Raw genomic sequence first — 7,974 nt, forward strand, 5'->3', positions numbered from 1 at the left:
TACAGGTGTGCCCCCAAGCCTTGCCAACACTCAATCACCTGTCTTAAAGTATAATGCACTTATTTGGACTTATACAGTGGTAACATAAAATTAAGCTGGTTATTAATATCTGTCTTTATATCCCAACTTTATATTTCAGTTTTGAAGGAAGATGAAGGAATTATCATGATGAAGTTACTAATTATGAACTTACAAATAAACCCAAAGGCAATAGATGTAGATAGGAGTTACCCTCTGAAAATCATCACTATGCCACCAACTAAAGTTTGAGGCTTACTCATTGTATTAGACACTGAGTATCTTAGCCTGATGGTGCAGGCTCATAATCCCAGCCACTTATTACACAAATGGATGTGCATGACAAATTCAAGACCAGCCTGGGCTATATGAGAAACTTCAAATCAGCCCAGTTAATTTTGTAAGACCTTGTACAATTGGGCCAGAGATATAGCAGAATGATAGCGTATTTGACTAGCATGAACAAAGGCCCTATGTTCAGTGCTTAGTACCACATGGTGGGAAGGAATTAGAGAATTGTTTTGGACATTAAATTCTACTATCTTCAAAGGCAATATGTCAGAATTTATTACTATGCACTGGAAATATTCAAGAAGCAGATACAGAAGGTGACAGACTATGCTTGGCTGGCAGCTCTGACCTCATGTAGAGCCACATAGCCTGTGATGTAATCACTTAGTGTTAGAAGTAAAAGTTTCTGAGATGAAGCCTGAGACAGAATGTTTCTACTTTTTTTTTTCTAGCATTACTTACAGACAGATTTCTTGATCATTATTTGCCTGAGCTTTTCTGAGTTTCCTTAGTGATAAGTGGGTCCTGGATTTCTGAGCTAGTCCAACTCACTCTAGTCTTTAAAAGTTTTAATTTGAGAGATGCTAGGGGATTATTAGAGACAGAAAAGTACCTTTGGCCTTGTCAGGAATCCACACCCTGCTCATGGGAAAAGACTAGCAAACTTGCTGGCTTTGGAGCATCTCAGTTCTCACAGATTTAGAACATGTCTATTTTAAACATATACATGTTAAAGATATAGCTCATCCTGCTCTGTTTCTGTGACATTTCATGTTATTATCTGTGATGTGTAATTTTGATTGTTGGCTTGTTTGGACCAAGAAATACTTAGACATTGGTGTGACACAAATTTGAATATGTCCACTCTCCATGAAGGCAGTTCAAAAGAGGGCTAAGTGGGGAGACCTACCTTGAAGATGGCTAGCTAGCACAGTCTAGTAGGATGGGGTTGCAGCCCAAATAAAGGAAAGGAAAAAGGAAGAAGCTAACAAGGAGTTTGCAGTCTCCTTTCCCTGGCTTCTGAAGTTCTGGGCTATCAGTGAGCACCTTTTGTCATGGACAGGACCTGATCCCACCACAATCTCTCCATGCTATGTTAGACCATATAATGTATTTTAAGCCATATACCCATATAAACTCTCTTCATTTAATTACTTCTGCTCTGGCATTTGGTCACAGCAATGAGAAAACTATCTCATAGACCATCTTTCGTCCTAAGGTAGACCTTGACCTTGTGTGGTGGGTCCAGCTGTTGTGTGAAACAACTGTGGAAGAATCCATCAGTTGACTGGAGAGAGCTGATGTGAAAGACTGAAGTGGCTATTTTATGTGAAAAGTTGGAGCAAGATCCCACTGAAGAGGAAGTTCTGATGTTTGATTTTAGATAGAAGATGCTAAAGTTGTAAATAAGGATAGGGTATTTTGAGAAGTTTCTTTTGAAAATCCCAGACACTAGCTGTGCAGAAATGTAAGTCAAATGTGTGATTTTAACATTTCTGGCACTCACACTGACAGAGGTGACGCTACTTTCTATCATTTCAATGTATTTGGAATATTCAATATTAATATTGAATATCAATAAGCCATTGATATTAATAATTACCTGACATATTTTACACACCTCTTCCTTATCATGAGATATGTTTGTCATATGTACAGTGCATTTTAGTTCTTTGGTGGCTAGTGATTTTCATATTGGAGCAGCCTAAAAGCCATGCACCGAAATTGCTAATTTTCTAATTCACTACAGCAGTTTCCACTTAGTGATGAATGTCCAAATTTTGTTCCTTGAAGAAGCTCTTTAAGTTCTCCTGAAAGGGAAATTGCACATTTGGCTTTGATGTATGTGCTTGCGTACAGCAGCACTGATGTTGTATGTGACTCTGGATCTGTTCCAAGTGATACATGAGACGAGGTGACATTTTTAATCATAGTGAGCCCACCAAACAGCTCTCTGGAAATGCTTCTGTATTGATCCTGGGTCTGTACAAACATAGGTGAGGAGGTGGAACATTAAATTGAATGCTCAGTCTGTAGAGATGTTATCTCAGGAGAAAGAGTGGCATGTCTGCAACTAAGAAACGGAGTTGGGTAAAGAAGCTGTGTCATGTGGAAGGAGAGACAGTGAGCAGAAGCAGATTGGGAGAAGGAGCAGAAAGAGACTGCAGGCTGAGGTGGTGTTACAGAACATTTTAAGAGTGGAAAGTATGCACATGCTATGGGAGGTCTGCTGGCTCTGGGGACAAGAAGATTTAATAAAAACCTGGCCTGCTCATGGTGGCTGACTTCAGTGTAATGAGAACTGAGAACACATGCAGAGCTGTTTGTGTTTATGTTTGAGGAGGAAAAAGGCTTCCCAGAAATCAGTAACACTGTGTTATATGAAGAGAAACTCTCTGTGACCTGGAGGCTGTGGCAGTATGCTCCATTTTAGCCCCTGGGACAATGGTCACACTGGTTTGTCCAAGACCCCACCTCACCTAATCCCTGGTGTTCTCCCCATAGCTTTTCAGGGAAGAAGTCCTGGTCTTCTCTGCTTTTATAATGGAGACTAGGGCTGGCAGTTATCGCCATCCCTGACAGAATGTAGAGCTCTCATCCTCTGTGATACCCTTGATGAGCTGTCTGCTGGTCTAGTGGCAACATGGTACTCGTGGAGTGTGGCAGGGCCCAGGAGGCAAAATTATCATGTGGAATGACTTGGAGTCTATGCTGCTGATGGGAGTATAGAGGAAAAAGAAAAAAAGAAAATTCTGTACCCACTCAGGAAGTTGATTGGATATTCATTTTTATGGCCCACTCTCTCCTGTCTGCATGTTTTCTATTTAAAAGAACATTTCAAGAATACAGGAAAATCTTCTCACAATAAACACAAGTGAGGTGTCCAACAGTGAGTGAGGTGTCCATCAGTGAGTGAGGTGTCCATCAGTGAGTGAGGTGTCCACCAGTGAGTGAGGTGTCCATCAGTGAGTGAGGTGTCCACCAGTAAGTGAGGTGTCTATCAGTGAGTGAGGTGTCCACCAGTGAGTGAGGTGTCCATCAGTGAGTGAGGTGTCCATCAGTGAGTGAGGTGTCCATCAGTGAGTGAGGTGTCCATCAGTGAGTGAGGTGTCCACCAGTGAGTGAGGTGTCCACCAGTGAGTGAGGTGTCCATCAGTGAGTGAGGTGTCCACCAGTGAGTGAGGTGTCCATCAGTGAGTGAGGTGTCCACCAGTGAGTGAGGTGTCCATCAGTGAGTGAGGTGTCCACCAGTGAGTGAGGTGTCCATCAGTGAGTGAGGTGTCCACCAGTGAGTGAGGTGTCCATCAGTGAGTGAGGTGTCCATCAGTGAGTGAGGTGTTCACCAGTGAGTGAGGTGTCCATCAGTGAGTAAGGTGTCCATCAGTGAGTGAGGTGTCCATCAGTGAGTGAGGTGTCCATCAGTGAGTGAGGTGTTCATCAGTGAGTGAGGTGTTCACCAGTGAGTGAGGTGTCCATCAGTGAGTGAGGTGTCCACCAGTGAGTGAGGTGTCCATCAGTGAATGAGGTGTCTACCAGTGAGTGAGGTGTCCATCAGTGAGTGAGGTGTCCACCAGTGAGTGAGGTGTCCACCAGTGAGTGAGGTGTCCACCAGTGAGTGAGGTGTCCACCAGTGAGTGAGGTGTCCATCAGTGAGTGAGGTGTCCTCCAGTGAGTGAGGTGTCCATCAGTGAGTGAGGTGTCCATCAGTGAGTGAGGTGTCCATCAGTGAGTGAGGTGTCCATCAGTGAGTGAGGTGTCCACCAGTGAGTGAGGTGTCCACCAGTGAGTGAGGTGTCCATCAGTGAGTGAGGTGTCCATCAGTGAGTGAGGTGTCCATCAGTGAGTGAGGTGTCCATCAGTGGTGTGTCCACCAGTGAAATGTCCATCAGTGGGGTGTCTCTCTTCAGAATGTATGCTTCAGAACACATGCAGGAGGAGACCCTCCAGCAGGAAAACCGTGACTCTCAGAAATGTGTTTCTTAGTCATAGAAGCATAACCATTAAACATATAGCATGCTTATGAAGTTGAAAGGGCAGAACCAATTCATAGGAAGAATCAGTGGATTTTGGACATAGAGGTTCTTGACCATGAGTTATGGAGAAACACAAGATTTGGGGATGATTGGTATATTTGATGTTCATATACTTAATAATATATATAATTATATATTTACAAGTATAATCATATACTTGCAAGACTTATGGTAACACAGAGAGTGAAATTCTTCTAAACTTTCCAAGCAGGAGCTATAAGATTTGTACACTTTATGTAAATTGTACCCCAAAGAAAAGTTGAACATATTGAAACACCCTAGTGAGCTCAGACACTAAGCATGCTAATTTATCTTGAAACGCGTCAAGAAACCAGTTGACCTGACTGATAGATGGACAGATAGACAGGATGTTATCAAGTGAGTACAGCAAGCTTGAGAAGGGTAATGTGGGGTTTGCTGTATAATTCCTCAACCTTTTTCTATTTTGAAATGTTCACAATAAAGTTGTTGGAGGACATAGAAGAATGGGTAAACTCGGCTGCTTTAGAGGAAATGAATTAGGTTCTTATGCTATGCAAGAAATAAAAATTTAAAATGGATCATCAACCAAAGAGTTGAAATTATAAAACTTATGGGGCAAGCAGGGAGGAATGATACTCATGGCAGTGAATTACACAGAAGCTTAGCTATGACACAAGGAGCTATAATTCAAAAAAGAAAAATTAGAAAGTCAAAGCAGTAGAATTTTAAATTTTGCTCTGAAAAATGAAATATTAAAGTAAGAGAAAATATTTTCAAACCCCAGGCTTGACAAAAGATCCAGCATCAAACAACTTAAAACTCTGTAATGAGAGATAAAGATTTGAAAGGGCGCATCACTAAAGATCATAAATACATGTTTAATGCCTTGGTCTCCTGAGAAATGTAGCCTATGCCTTTAACCTACTAAAATAGCTACTAGCAAGAAGGCAAGCAAGGCATGGCTGTTCCTACCTGTGTCCAATCCCAACATACTTTGGAGACTGAGGCAGGAGGATTTCAAATTTGAAGTCAGCCTGAACTGCATTACTAGCAAGACTGTCTTAAACAAACAAACAAACAAACAAACAAACAAAACAAAAGTGAGAATGTGGCTCCTTAGACACACTCATAGGAATGGAAAATGATACAAGTATTTCACATTCCTTGTGTTCTGGAAATGTTAAGTATAAAGTACCCATGGGACCCATCATGCCATGAAAAACAAGTAAGGACACAGATCTGCCAAAAGATTTGCAGATGAGTGTCCACAACAGTAGTAATAAAAGAAAGAGAAGCAATCTAGATTCCACTACCTGCAGATGGCAAAAGGAAACAGCAATTTGTAAGATAGAGTAGTACCTGAATGTGGGCATGAGGAAGGGGCCAGATCTTTGAACTGGTCTTTGTACTTGATCCTGTTGTCTTTACAGTATGTCCTGAAAGGGTAAATCAATAAAGACAGCAAATAAGGAAGTAGTTAACTGTGAGGAGACAGGAACCATCAAATGAGCAAGAAGTGGGGGATGCTGTGGGAGATTCAAATGTCCTGGTAGTAGACTTTGATACTAAGTTTGGTGACAGTCATTGAGTTCTGCACTGAAAGCTGCTATCACAGGGTATCTTGTCTCAAAGGTGTCTACAATGCCATGCAATAAGAATAAAAGCAAACTTGGGCTCACTCAAAAGCCACCCAGAGTAATTTCCACACTAGACAATGGAATTTAGTCCTTCATCTCCTTCATCCTCACTCTGAGATGTCTTAAAGTTACTTAATCTCTGTTACTAGGGTTTTGTTCTTTAAAATGTCAATAATAGCATAGTGTCACCTATGTATGCTAAGAAACCTGCATGAGAAACCAGCATTCAGCACCACTTCAACACACCAAGAACTTAAAAACTTGACCGTGGTAAGGTTGGTGGAGAAAACCTGGGCAGAATTTTACTGTTGGTTTTTAGCTCAGAGTTCATAGTCTTGAATATATGTGTGTTCTTGTGTGTTTTCTGACTCTTGCTATCCAATCCTTTCTTCTTTCCTTCCTTCTTTTTCTTTTCTTTCCTTCCTCTTCTTTTCTTTTTTGTTTTCCAAGACAGGATTTCTTTGTGTTTCACTGGCTGTTCCAGTACTCATGGACATCATTTCTTAAAGGACATATGATCAGATGCTATTGTAACTCTTACCTTCCACATTTACTCTACTTCCCCATTTGCCCAGTCCTTTCATTTGTTTTCCTCAAGAACTATCATATATAGTTCCTGCAGGGCTGCTGAACTCTGGTAACAGTTTCTATAAACTTGTGATTTAGAAAAGACAAAGGCCCCAGTAGCGAAGTGAGGGACTGGGGTCCCACCTACGAAGTGGGATGCATGGGTTTTATTTCATGCACTCTCTTGTGATGAGTTGTAGGCACTGAATTGATGTTCCCTGCTTCTCACAATGTCATTCTGAGTTGACATGAATTTAGCTATGAAAATAGCAGTCTATTATTAAATTGGGGCTAGGTATCAGGAATTAGTTGGGAAAGACTCATATTTTCATTTACAGAGACTGTTGGCATCATAGATATACACTCTGCAGGCTGATTTAAAGTTTATCAGGCAATAAAAAGCCATTACTTTACTTTTCAGTGAGGCTAACAATGAGAACTGGCTGCTAGCAAGTGTTCTCATATGGAGTTCTGCTTATGTCTTTCACTGTGGCGATTAGGAAAGCAGCTCAGTTCATGCACATGAGGAGTGTATGGGAATCCTCACCAATAGTCAGCCCCTGCCCCAATTAGGGCCAATGTTTTCATAATCATTAATCATCCTACTAATTGGTAGAGTAAATGTTTTCAGTGGGAAGATAGCATTACTATCCACTCAAAACAGGAAAATCACATGATTTGAAATGACCTCTTTGAAGTAGTAAACTCAAACTCTGTCTTTGCCATACTCACCTTTATTACCATTTAAACATTCTAGCTGTCAGCTTCATAAGATTTAATATCAAGTCAAAATGGTGAGTTAGAATTTCTAGTTCTTTCTTCTCCAGATAGAATTTAGTTGCCATGCTCACTAGTCACCTTTCTAGACACAAACATGGCTTTCTGCTCCTATGGTATGCTGAGAAAGACCCTGCTCCTATGGTATTCTGAGATAGACCCTGGTTCTATTAAGTACCATCCCATCCTTCACCTGTACGCCGGAGTCCAAAACTGCCCTAGGTTTGGCTTACTGACCATAAGTCAGGTGTGTCCAGCCACTCTGGCAGATCTTCTTAGCTTTGTCATGTTCTAAGTGTCACAGTTTCATCCTGTTTAGCTAATATGATCGGAGTCACAAATCAAAGTCCCTTCTATTCCTAAGCTCTCACTGGCACCACAGCTCAACCTACAGGCCCCTTCACTCAGTGACAGGCACACCTGCAAGTCAAGGCTCAACACAACACCTTTTTAACCCCATCAGGGTAAAGGCCAAGTCCTACTTGTCATATTTCTGTGTATTTTCAAATGATGTGACAAGTCTACATATACAATCTTCTACTGCGAATGAGAAAGATAATTGTGAAATTTTAAAATTCTAAGTGCTTTAATCAATTGGTGACCGAAACATTGCTGGCCCATCAGAGACAATATCCTTGCTAGTTCAAACACACACTGCTGAATCACAG

This window comes from Mus caroli, unplaced genomic scaffold, assembly GCF_978045245.1.
Source record: "Mus caroli unplaced genomic scaffold, Mus_caroli_1 scaffold_12, whole genome shotgun sequence".
Classification (NCBI taxonomy): Eukaryota; Metazoa; Chordata; class Mammalia; order Rodentia; family Muridae; genus Mus; species Mus caroli.